Source organism: Phragmites australis, chromosome 12 (assembly GCF_958298935.1).
Source record: "Phragmites australis chromosome 12, lpPhrAust1.1, whole genome shotgun sequence".
NCBI lineage: Eukaryota > Viridiplantae > Streptophyta > Magnoliopsida > Poales > Poaceae > Phragmites > Phragmites australis.
The window spans coordinates 31,872,186-31,885,707 of record NC_084932.1 but is presented as its reverse complement, the minus strand read 5'-3'; the positions used below and the strand labels follow the sequence as shown (position 1 = coordinate 31,885,707).

The following is a 13,522-nucleotide window of genomic DNA, read 5'->3' as shown; positions in this document are numbered from 1 at the left end:
AGGCGCCTCGCCGGCGACAAGCGATCAACCTCGACATTACAACCTCGCCGGCCGGGCTTTCCCACGTGGAACAATCTCTAACGGCGAGGAGAAGGCTCTTTTAAGAGGAGTAAACAAGTCTGAATCAACCATTTTTTTACTTAGGTGAGATAATAAACAAATCGAACATCTATATCTATACTCTTATAAAATACACGAGTTGTAGCAGAATTGAACCTCCATTTTACACCCAAGTTGATCAAATGGTCACCGTGTAAAAATTCTTCCCGTTCCCTCATTCCAAAAATACATTTAATCTTATATTAATTGCCATTCATATTTAGACATTCAATATTGCCTTCCATACATTCTAAAAATACAATCAATCTATCATTATTTGTCTTTCATACTTATACGTCTAATATTTACCTTCCACACATTAATATATCCAGGATTGATTCCATATGTGTGAAACACATGTGCAGTTACTATTTTTTTTTTAAATTGCATAATATTTTTTTAATACGGGGATACCTTATTTTCATTACCAAATAATGGAACCACCGTTTAGTTTCTTACATCCATACAGAAAGAATAGAACAGAAGTCCAACAGTTATGTGACAGACAAACAGACAGTCTAAGCAAACCGAACCAAAACGATAGTCACTAGGGAATAGCAGTCCAAAGCCAGACGACACAGACAAAAGGAGCAGAACGGCCTGACAGAGATCACTGTGCCTCATCGTTGTCCTCCGCAGGATGCTAATTGCAAAATATATACCTGCATGGGTTGATGAGAGGGTGCAAGACATGACCACGAGAATAATACGAGTTGAAGAAGATTTATTTACTTGTGTCTCTTCGATCTCTGTCTGGGGTGCTCACGGGCAGGCTCTTTTGCTAGTTTATATAGACAGACAATCGAATTGCTGTTGTACATCCATTGATTCAGGGTAGATTCATGTTCGCTCCCACATTATTAATGTTTTTGATATCTCAGTGCATGCCAAGGTTTGATATCTTTCTAGACCCGAATAAATATGACACTATGCAATTCTGTATATATGCTCTCTACTTACTTCAGTTTCACTTCCGACATCAATTACTAAATAAAACTAATTGCACTTTTACTATATTACACTCGGTTATTTTCTTGGCCGCCAACAGTAAAATTTTCTAGGCCAGATGCGGTTTCTCAGCCTACTACAATGGTTTAGCCCATAGCTTCTCCTTATTCCTTTTCTTTTAAGTGGGCTCATATGTTTCTTGTTTCGCTCTTGGACTTTATTGGCTTTGCGTCAAAAGGGATGCTATTACATGCGAGAGCAATTAGATCGATTACATGCATGAAATTTATTGGGCCACCGGCATTGCTCATCGGCCATCTCTGCTACTATTTCGACGTCACCGGTTGGGGTTCATTGTGGATCGTGCAGCAGCATTGCTGAGGTAAGAGTAGCTAGCTGGTATACATGCCTGCATAGGTGGATGAGAGGATACTATACTGGACATGATCACAAGAACAATGAAACCAACAGCAGCCATCGAGTAGACAGGCCTCATCGTATTAGGCGCCATTGGGTGAGTTTGATGATTGTTAGTAATCTATCTCTCTACCTCCTATGTTACGGTGTGCTCCTTGGCAAGCTCATTTGCTGGTGTTTGTATAGAGAGAAAATTGACAAGTTGACGTCGTAAAAGATGGGCTTCTTCTATGAAACCGTTTAGAAAAATATTTTTAACATCTATTTGATATAACTAGAATTTTTTGGATGACACAAATGTAAGAGTGTCCTAATGGCTATTAGTCTAGCTACCGGTGCAAAGGTTTCTTCAAATCTATCCCCTTTATTTGAGTGAAACTTTGAACCATAAGTCTAGCTTTGTTTCTCACTACAGACCCATCTTCCTCCTATTTGTTTTTGAAAACCTATTTTGTGCCTATGGTGTGAATATTAGGGAGTGGCTCAACAAGAACCTAAACTTAGTTTCTCTCGAAGTTTTCTAATTCCTCATGCATGGTATTGACCTAATTTAAATCAGATAAAGCATGTCCAACATCATAGGGCTCAAAGGAGGCAACAAATGCAGAATTAGTGAAATGAGCATGATGAGCAAATTTGGATCATATTACCCTCACATGGAGATCTCCAATCATCACCTATAGAGGGTGTCGCTGCTGAATGTATTGAGGGACCTCACGCTGTGAGATGATCTCCCCCTCAAATGCAATTGGAGCAGGTGGTAGCTGTAGTGGAAATAGAGGCTGCATGACCCTCTGCCGGTGTAGAAGAGACATGAATCAGCTCAGAAGCAAGTGTGGTAGTAGGAAGTAGTGAATCATCCTCATCATCCTCGAGAGCTGGAATATCATCATCTACAAAGATATTTTCGTTCATCTCCTAGTCACATGCACACTTAAGAATAGGACTAGCACAAGGAGTTGATTAATTAAAAGTCACATCACAGGACTCCATGATGATGTTAGTGTCAAGATCAAAGACCCTGTAAGAATGACCATGACGAGAATACCCTAAAAATCCCATTAGAAGAACATGACTCGAACTTGTCAAGATTGATACGCTTTAAGATGAAGCATCGACATTCAAAAACTCTCAAATGTGAAACCTTCAGCTTCATCCCAAAACACAACTCGTAAGATGTCAAATTCAAGATCGAGCGCAAGAAAATCCGATTAGAGATGTAGCAAGCGATGTTAATAGCCTCTGCCCAAACATTTCTAGGAGTCCTATGCTCATCGAGCATCGTCTTAGCCATCTCCACCAAAGTTCGATTCTTCCTCTCAACTACGCCATTCTGCTAAGGAACGCGTGGGACAGAAAATTGATGCTCAAGACATAAAGCATCAAAGAGACAATTCTTGAACTCAGTGTCATTATCACTACGGATTGCTTTCAATGCACTAGGAAGTATTTTGAACAATCTCAATACCAAGCTTTGAAAGTGTGAGAACATTTCATCCTTGCTCACAAGAAAGAAGACCCAAGAGTAACAAGAGAAATATCAACAATGATAAGAACATACCACTTCTCACCCACCGAACGAATCCGAGAAGGACCAACAATGTCCATATGGAGAAGTTCTTCCGATCGTTCAGTCATTACCAGATTAACTAGTAGGTGAGACGTGACAACCATCTTGCCATGCTAACAAGGAGCACAAATAAGGTTCTACTTAAACTTGAGCTTGGGCAATCCTCGGATCAAGCGTAGGGCACTTAAACGAGTAAGCAAATAAAAGCTCATATGTCCTAGTATCCTATGCCACATCCAAATCTAATAAGAGGGTTGAGCAATCAAACAACAAGAGGAACCAAGAGACTCAAAAAAATTAGCTTAAAAAACTCTTCTAACTCTAGAAATCCGACAAATCAAAGCACCAAAAGAATCAACAACTCGAGAAGTGTTGCGTTTGAAACACACTTCCAAGTCTTCATCTAACAACTGAGATACAAAAAGCAAATTTTATCCTAGATGCTCCACCAAAGCCACATCTTTTAGAGTGAAACTCTCATTCACCTTTACCATACTTTTGGCTTTCACTCTTCCTTTCTGATCATCCCTGAAAGTATTATACTCATGTCTCTTCGCAGGGGTGAGGCTGGAGAACCATGATGAATCTCCGGTCATATGGAGCGGACAACCAGAGTCGATGAGCCATTTGTTCTATAGGTATCCGCCTGTCACCTACATGAGGAGAATAGTAGGTGGATGGCTTCGTATTGGGGTTAGTCATAAACTTCTTGGAAATTCACTACTGGATCATCCAACCTAAAGCAGTAAAAGTAGGTGCATGCAAATCAATACTAGCACGGTTGGGGTTCATTGTGGATCGTGCAGCAGCACTGCTGAGGTAAGAGTAGCTAGTTGGTATACATGCCTGCATAGGTGGATGAGAGGATACTGGACATGATCACAAGAACAATGAAACAAGCAGCAACGATCGAGTAGATGGGCCTTGTCGTATTGGGCGCCATTGGGTGAGTTAGATTTTTTTTCACAGACGAGGTCCACACCCTCAGTACAGAGTGCTGAGAGCGTCTCAGGGGCAACCGACGGCTGCTAGGGGCCGAAATGTGGCCGTAAAGGGGCGACGCCCCAGCATGCGCATGCCCGGGTTCGAGCCTAGGAGGGTCCACTCCTTGCCGGGAGATGGTACCAACCGAGCTATGTTCGTCTTGCCTTGGGTGAGTTTGATGATTGTTAGTAATCTATCTCTCTACCTCCTATGTCAAGTTGTGCTCGTTGGCAAGCTCATTTGTTGGTGTTTATATAGAGAGAAAATTGACAAATTGATGTCATAAAAGGTGGACTTCGACTATTTGCTATTTAAAATTTTGTTTTCGATAATTTACCACTAAAAACTATATCATTTTTTATTCTTTGTCATTTTATCCAAAATAATTGATTTTAATTTTCATCTATCCATTAAGGCTATTCAAATCACTATTGTAACCCTTATCTCATGTTTGTCCACCGATTCACTAGAGAACGACCGAGACTCACGATGCTCGTCTCCCAAACCGAGATTCACCCGGAGGAGCGAGGGAGGACGAGAGTGCGAGGGGGCGCTAGGGAGGACAGGGACTTCGCAGGAGGCGGCGACGGCACCGGTGCGTCGCGGCGACACCGACTGTGAACGCCACCGCTCCCCGACACCTGGCATGAGCTTGGACATATCCTGCTTAAGCTGCGCCAGCCCAATCTCCAGCTCCTGGGTCTTCTTCAGAAGCTCCTCCCAACTGGACTCCATCCCCGCTGGCACCAGCATCGTTATGACCACACACGTGGAGTCGTCCTCAAACTGACCCAACCAGACGGCATCATCCCCTCTCGCCTTCTCAGAGACTGCTCCTCAGAGCTCAAAAGGCCGCCCCTTTCCCCATTCCGAGGTAGATTCGACACCAATTGGAGCAAAAACCTCGAGCCTCTCGCTTCTCTGGGATCTCCAGCAATGATTTCTCAGACATAAGCCAGCTGAATCGAGGAAAAATACGATCTTTTCATGGGAGTAGTTCTTGGTTTGTGCTTGGAGAAAATTGACAAATTAAGTGAATCGGTGGACAAAGGTGAGATAAGGGTACAATAGTTATTTGACATGCTCTGAATGGATAAATAAAAATCAAAACTAATTATATTGTCTAAAATGGCAAAGAATCAAAGATTACATAGTTTTTATTGGCAATTTGTCGAAGCTAAAATTTTGGGTGGCAAATAGTCAAAGCCCACCTTTTGCAATGTCAATTTGTTAATTTTCTCTTATATAGAAGCACAACCAAATAAAGTGGTCAGGGTTCTTGAATTTATTTGTTCCTCTCATACTTTATCTTTGATATTCCTAAGGTTTGATATACTTTTCTCCTTAATGTGGTATCCTACATTACTGCTTTGATATCTCTCCGCTGGTCATGCGGGGTGTAGTAGTGGCATATCCCAATGCTAGGTTCAACTTCCTGTCGAATCAAATAAATATGACAATATCCAATTTACGCTCTTGTATATTCCTTGCTTACTTAATTTTCTTTTAGATGTGACATTTATTGCTTTTGTTTTCACTTCAACATCAAGAAAACCAATAAATAGTTGGCATCTTTCAGCATCTCCCTCGTTGCTTTTGCTTGTATTCAAGATCTGAACTACCAATAGAGCCAAAAAAAAAGGGAAAAACATTGTGGCTCTTTTTGTAAATCATCCATTGGAATAATAAAGATAAGTGTTCCCTTTACATTGCTATTTTCTATCTTGTATACGCTGTGTATAGTGGCACGGCCACGCTATATAATATTCTAAGTGATACGTTGTCGAGAGCATATTTCTCTTACACGAAACACACACACATATATATTTCACCCTACCTCATGTATTTCTTTATGTATTGGAACAATTACTTACTGGCACTAATGAAGACGTGCAATTAGTAAAATGGCAGTCCAAATTACATATGGTTCCCTCCGCCTCCCCAAGCGGAGACACGTATTTCTCCCTCCACTTTCTTTCAGGTCATTGCCTCCGGGGACAAGTAAATTGTTCTTGGTGTGTATAATGGCCATAGAGCGCGGCTGCTGTTGATTTAGTTAAATTAGAAAAATTATCGAGTTAGTTGATTAAGTTAAACTAGAGTGGATCAATCGATCGAACCATGCCTATTCCTACTCCTGGGCATAGACTGACTCTCGTTTTTTGGGGCATATGCGCTTTCAGGAACAAAAACATCTTTATTGGTTTGCATCGAAGATCATATGGATGCATTAGATGCAACTATGCAAGAACATACATGCATGAAACTATTTCAACGACACCGGCGGGGCTGGCGCCGAACAAAATGTGCAGCAGCACCGCTCAGGGTTTTTGTGGCAAGCGGCAGAGCATCTCTTGTAGCCAAGGATCTCGGCCTCGATTTTGCATCTATTGCTGCATGCATCCATGTCGCAGTGTCCTGCTTCTTCATTGTTGTTCGTCGTTTCATCTGCGCATCCAATCAGCAACTAAGTTCATTCGTACACACGCACACAAATCAAACCCGAAAATTGCAGACTAAAGTTGGCAGTTAGTTCATACCTGCATAGGTGCATGGGAGTGTACTGGACATGATCACAAGAAACACGCAAACAGCAGCAGCTATTGAGTAGACGGTCCACGTCGCATTGTTCTTGACGGGTATCATGACGACCGAGTACAAGAACATTACTACCTGTATCCGTTCCAATTCTGTTTCATTGTGTACATTGCCATGCTCCTTTGCCGGTGTTTAAATAGAAGCACAATCAAACCAATGTGTAAATGGACCGATTCAGGATTCATGTTCTTTCCTACACTAATGTTTCGATATCTCAATGCTAAGATTTGGTATCCAGTTGGGTCAAATAAATATGACACTATCCTATTAACGCTCCCCGATATCCTTTGTTTCTTCATTTTCTCTTCAGTGCGGTATTTATGGCTTTTTTGTTCACTTTAACATCAACTAAAATCAATAGATACACTAGCTCCCAACATGCTCCCAAGCTCTGCCGCCCACGCTCTACCAAGCCCGAGATCTGCCGTCCTCCCTCTCTCTCTCTCTCATGCCCAAGCCACCTCGCTCTTCCTTATCCTCTCCCCCTCTCTCTCCCAGGTGGACCCTCAGGCCAAAATAGATTTATTGTTACACCATTAAAATTGGATAAAACATTTTAAAAAGCATAGTAACGAAGAATATAACTCCAAACATTATGAAACCAATTTTGTTGGTTATTTATTGACAAACTATACCTGTTAAAATTACTAGTAATCATGAATATTCATTGAAAAAATAAAAAGGCAAATCAGTATAAGAGTAAATTGATCAATTGCACCACCATCATCTCCTTCAGGAAACCAAATGCATCCTGCTGCCGAACGATTTCTAGAGGTGATTTTAAGTCATTAGAGAAATATTTCTCGAGAAAATCCGTAACCAAAACGTTTGCATGAGTGACGGTCCGATGCCTATATTTCATCTTGTCGCCAATCCAATCGGTTATAAGTGTTTATTTCTGCAAATTTATTATGTGAGATGAATCATAATAAGCTTTCTTGCTTGATACAGCGTGGCATGCACCATAATCTACACTTTTAATTTTGCATCGCATGCATATGCACATCTGGCATCGCAAGGCTTTGTAATTTGTCCATACTGAGCTAATCCATAGCTTGGCGTTTATCTCTCTCTCTCTCTCTCTCTCTCTCTCTCTCTCTCTCTCTCTCTCTCTCTCTCTCTCTCTCTCTCTCTCTCTCTCTCTCTCTCTCTTTCGCTCTCTCTCTCTGGGCCTGGTCGAACGGGCTGTACAGCTCCATATATGGATAAGAAAAGCCCTTTTCATCTGGAAAATTAAGCATGGTTCAGACAGTGCAGTTATACTGACGACAGACGGTGGTTCGCTTGCCGGTACATGAGCCGAATCCACTCAACTGCATAACAACGCCGCGAGGAAACTAACTTGCTGCGTTTCGAACGAGATCTTATTAACAGGTAAGTATTCACGGCGCACGGCGATGTCTCAGTCGGAGAGGGGTGCCGCTTGTCAATTGCATGCATTTCCTGAGTGATAAGTGATCGAGAAGTTTATGTGAATTTGGTTCGATAATTTTTGGATTGCGCTTGGTCATGTATATGTACACAATGATAATCATAACTAATTAAAGTTGGAAAGAAATAGAGTTGAGAGTTTTGTCTCTGTTCCAAGAAATTTACACACGCCGGAAAGCCCGATGCAGTGAAGGTTATGCATGCCGGATAGTCCGGCGATGAAGCATTAAGCACGATGGATTATTTCAGGAGATGGAGCTTAGAAGATCAGTACAACGGATGGTCCGGCAATGCACCCTTGTGATCGTCGGACTAATTCTTGCAGAGAAGAAGTTTTCGAAGGAAATCAAGCTTTGAACATTAGAAGGTCTAGCGTTCAAACAGAGTACACATTGGAGCAATTTGGTTATGAAGCAAAACGTGAAGGGTATGCTGGATGATCTGGCGATGGACCTGTGTGAACTCCGGAGATTTTCCTGCATAGAGACTAAAAAATTGGCTCTGATGGACATATATGCGATGGATGGTCCGGCGATTCGACGTGTGCATGCCAGAGAATACGCTGGAGCATTTAGTGCAGAGAGGTTGCAGAAGTTGACGGCTTGATGCTTTTCACACACCGGATGGTCCGACGCTCAGGAGGTGTGCACGTCGGACCATCCGACATTCACAATTTTTCTGAGATGTGCTTTAACTGAGGATTTTGATATTGACTAATTGGAGATGTTTTTGGCAGTTTGGAGAAACATGTTTGCTTGTTTAATGTTGTGCAGGTGATGGATGCAACTTAACGATCGATGGCGGGATGATCAGGGTCCAGCAGGGAGTTTGGTGCTGGATGATCAAGGAGGTCGGGCAGAGTCAAGGATGATCATAGCTGTGTACATGGAGGTCAAGAAAAGCATGGAATGAAGGATGATGACGATGTGATGACAAAGTTAAGCGAAGGGGATGCCGGTGCAAGTGACAAGGTGGCTCGAGGGATCGGGAGCTGGAGAGACTTACCGACGGTCAAGATTGCAAGACGGAGTTCACGTATCGATATTGGGATGCTTGCTTGGGGTCAAAGCAAGCAGTAGTGAGTCTAGCTTTGAGAAATGTGCAAGGCGGTTTCATGGTTTGAACTCAAAATAGTGGAGGAATGGAGTGCACGTGGCATCATCGTGAAGCAAGCGTCGAGGTGAAGCTAAGTCGTGGAGGTGTCATGACCGTTCGATGGACAAAGCAAAAAATGGACCAAAATACCTCGGTGGTAGGTAGGAGGCTATTGTAAGCAAAGAGTATTTTGAGAATAAGGAAACTTAAGGGCTAATGCACCTCCCTAGGCCTATAAATAGAGGGGTAAAACTATAGGAGAGCCTTGAGCCAGCCATTTGAGAGTCTAGTGATAGGTTTTAGAGGAGAGAAGATGATAGGCTTAGCTTTTGTACCAGGTTAGAGCTTTTGTGAGAGAAAAATACTTTATAATCTGCCTAAAATAGGACTGAGCTCTGTGCTTAATGAAGTTGATTTTCTCACATGAGCTTGTGTTCATCACCTTCTAGTCTCCTTTTGGTTTCCTTGCTTCTCTTGCAAGTTTTTCATTTTCGGTTGTGATTTTTGTTTTCCTTTTTAAGCTGCAGTTTTTCCACCCTTGTGAAGTTGATCTCTTTGTTGCTAGGGGCATAAAATGCACGTATAATAATACAAATTTAGGTCTCGTATTCGCTTACCTCTAAGTCATCAACTTAGATAGTTTCTTCAACTGGTGACCAACTTCTTGAGTTTCTTTCAAAGTTGCTAGCCTTTTTGTGACTAGTTTCATAGAATGGTCTTAAATAGAACATTGTGTTCATATCTCATCAATGGAGTCATATGTTATCAGTCCTTTTTTTCTCTCTCTATTTGCTTCCACTTGAATTTTTGAGGTGCTTTGAGTGAATCAAGGAGAATACCATCCGATTCGAAAGAATTTGGTGAGGCACCTATTCACCTCCCCTCTAGTCACTAATCTCGGTCCTACAATTGGTATCAGGGCTGGTTTTGATCACTTGTTGACCTTAACTAGTTGTGTGATCCGTATACGACAATGGAGAGAAGTGGGAAGATTCCGCTGTTTGACGATCGAGCCAGGAATATTTTATTCATAAGCCTAAATCAAAATAGGTTTGACAGGGTACAGCATCACTACTAGAGAATCTTTTTGTACAGACGGTTCGTAACTCCGGTGCGAGACACTTTTTTGAACCATCTGTGAAAAAGAGTATGTACAAATCAGATTTATATAGATTGGTTTTGAACCGTCTGTACAAAAAATTGTACAGACGGCTCCAATAACGAGCCCTCTGTACTATGGTAACAATACAGATGACTCCAATAACAAGCCATCTGTGATATGAAACAGTACAGATGGTTAGTTATTGGAGCCGTCTGTACTATTATAATAGTATAGATGGCTCGTTATTGGAACCGTATATACTATGGGACAGTACAGACGGTTCCAATTTTGAGCCTTCTGTACTATATAATATAAGCCGTTATAGAATGCATTTGTATAGATGGTTGTCTTCCTAGAACCGTCTGTAAATTCATATACACAGTACAAAATCCATATATTACTGATTGTAACTGACATATCAACAACAAAATACACACAACAGTATATCATACACATAACAGATCATTTGCATTCAAACTCCATACACTCTGTAGATAAAACATCTTCATTCAATATCACACATATCATACAAAGTCAATATTACAAAGCCTCACAACATTACAAAGTCACAAAGTCACACATAAACGTAAGTAAAATGTCAATATTACAAAGCCTCACGACATTTGCGCAGCATTCTTCACTCTTCATTCTTCATTGAGAATTCATTTGCTTCCCGTGCTTGACAATATAGAAACCAACAAATTAGCTTTAGCATAGTGAAATAAAAGGAAGTAATGAGTTCATTTGCTTCATTTTCTATATCATTAGCCATAAAGGTATAATACATCAATAGATTGCAAGATGCAAGCATTTTCAATATATTGAACTGACTGGTTTCTGTTGAGATTACAAACCTTAGCTAATAAAGTTTTCAGGATCATAAAATTCGCCGGTCTCCTTTATGATCTCCCGAAGTATGAAACTGATGAGCCTTTTTTGAATATACATGAGACCGTCCTTCGCGAGATTATTTGTAGGAAATTTATATGTCTGTAGAAGAAATTTAAAATAGTTAGACACAACGATGAAAAATTTATTTTAATATAATTACACTAACTGGCGGATATACTGGTGGACTAGAGCCAATGATTTGCAGCATGTACTGGGCAACATAGAACCCACAAAGGTTGGTGCCCTGTGGCTGCTTGTGACACTGCAGAAATTTGTGCACGGTAGATTTAGTTCTATGGAATGCATATTATATCGTTAAATTGATATGCAATAGAGGAATTATTACCTGAAACTTATGTTGGTGGCTCATTGAGGGTTTATCTCCCTGTACAATCCCGCCCATCGAAACATACTTCGCGAAAGCACTTGTCAACAAGTTTGTCAGATCTGAATACCTCGCGGTTCATTTCGGACTACACTGGTGGCCTAGCCCGGCGCGGTGGTGACTAATTGAATTTTTTTTTGTTTAATATTTTCAAGAATACATGTTCATTTGAAAAAATTGCAGGCTGCCATCGCCCGTTCAATGGGCAAGAGCAAGATCTCGCCCGTTGAGCAGGCAAGAACTTATGGACCATAACGCTTAGTGCATTAAATAACCGAATAGAGGAATATCTCACCTATTCAGTGGGTGATAATTTGGTCTCTCCCGTTGAACGGGCGAGACCTTCATCTCGTCCAGTGAATAGGTGGCATCTTTATTAATATACAACAAAATACACATATGTATAATTGTTTTTTCTAATATAACTTTTGCATACGGCAATTTGAAAAATATTGTACATTTATTTGGTGAAAAATGCTAGTTGTGCAAATAGTTGTCCAAACGGCATCATGAAGTGGTTCATTTTATCCTTAATTTTGGTTCGATGTCATTTTGTCGACATTTCTGTTTTAGTTGATGCAAAAGTGTGTGAGTTAAATTTTTTAGAGAAGTAACGTTGGGAGGATACAAAATCTAATTTTTCAAACAATAGTAGTTGTGAAGTATAATTATTGTATAACCTGGCACGGATGTTACATATGCTGCTAAACATTACATAAGACATGGGGGTGTATCGTTGCTGCGCGAATGGACCATAACCATAAAAAGGTGATGGCAACAAACGTTTGCAAGTATGGTAAGCGTAAAGAATAACCTAATAGCGTGCCATTGCTAAACCTAAAATGCCATAGAAAATGAAAATATGTCGGGTTACAATAGATGCTCTCTACTGAGAGCACATAATATTTTTGCCTCTGCCTTAGTGCGACGGGCCCTCTCCCGCTTTCTTTCCCTCTCTGCTTCTCGTGCCTCAACCATGGTGCGCTCTTTCGCTGCCTTCCTCATGTGCTCTTCCTCCTAACATTTGAGCCGTAGTTCCTCATGCTGTTTCTTGTACTCCTGGTATTTGTAAGCTTGCCTCCTTCACTGCATGCTCATGTTGACCCATCGCTTCTAGTCCTCAGTTTGCTCCATATCTAGCTATCCCATGAAGTCACAGATAGGTAGAGGAGACATGAAAAATAAAACAAGAGGGGAGACTAGTAAGAAAGTGCATAAAATCGTATGGTAAGTGCAACATGAGTGATCTATGTCGCTATACTAATGGGTTCTCGTACGGTACATGTCGAGACGGGTCGTACTGGTAGTTGACACATATGAAAAAGCGTTTGCCATAGGTGTAGGAGATATCCTGGGATTCATGAAGCCTACAAGGGTTACCACAAAAGTATATCGACGATTTGACCCCTTAGGGGATAAAATACCCTAATGTTTCTCGGTTGGGCTTGGTGGTGCTGAAGAAGACATTGCAGTTGAGAGCTGAGGAATGAGTGGTCTATCTATGGTTAAGGGTAGAGTTATTTATGGTGGCTGGGGGCTAGTACATGGATTGAGTGTATAGGAATGGCTGGGGGTTGTAGCATGAGATTCCCTATGAAAGCTGAAAAAGTTATAGATTCCCGATGAAAGTTGTTGCTTGGTGTGGTCATTTTATTCTAAAAAATTCAGGAAGGAGTTATTGTTGCCTCTCGTGGGAAGGGTGGTTCAACTAGTGCAGACCATTGAGTTTGTTACCGCCAATATATTCCACATAAGGCATTCATGTGTCGTATTATACGAGTATCGTATTATCGTTGTTGCAGTTTATAAGGAACTATATGAACAATTGCATGAAGAGACAGCCAGAAATGTCAGAAGATGCTATAACCCGCTTCACATGGCGAGTCGAAGGAACAACTGGGAGTAATATCAATCTGTTCTAGCTGTCGGCAGAGGATTTGATTTCATATTTGACTTGTACTGTTTTTCATTCACTAAGGCATGTTAGGTGAACCACAAAACC

General features: G+C 41.1%; 1 pseudogene; it reads left to right on the top strand.

Moving 5' to 3' along the window:
• Positions 1-13,522, top strand: part of LOC133886539 (uncharacterized) — a 77,608-nt pseudogene that overhangs the window by 40,973 nt on the left and 23,113 nt on the right.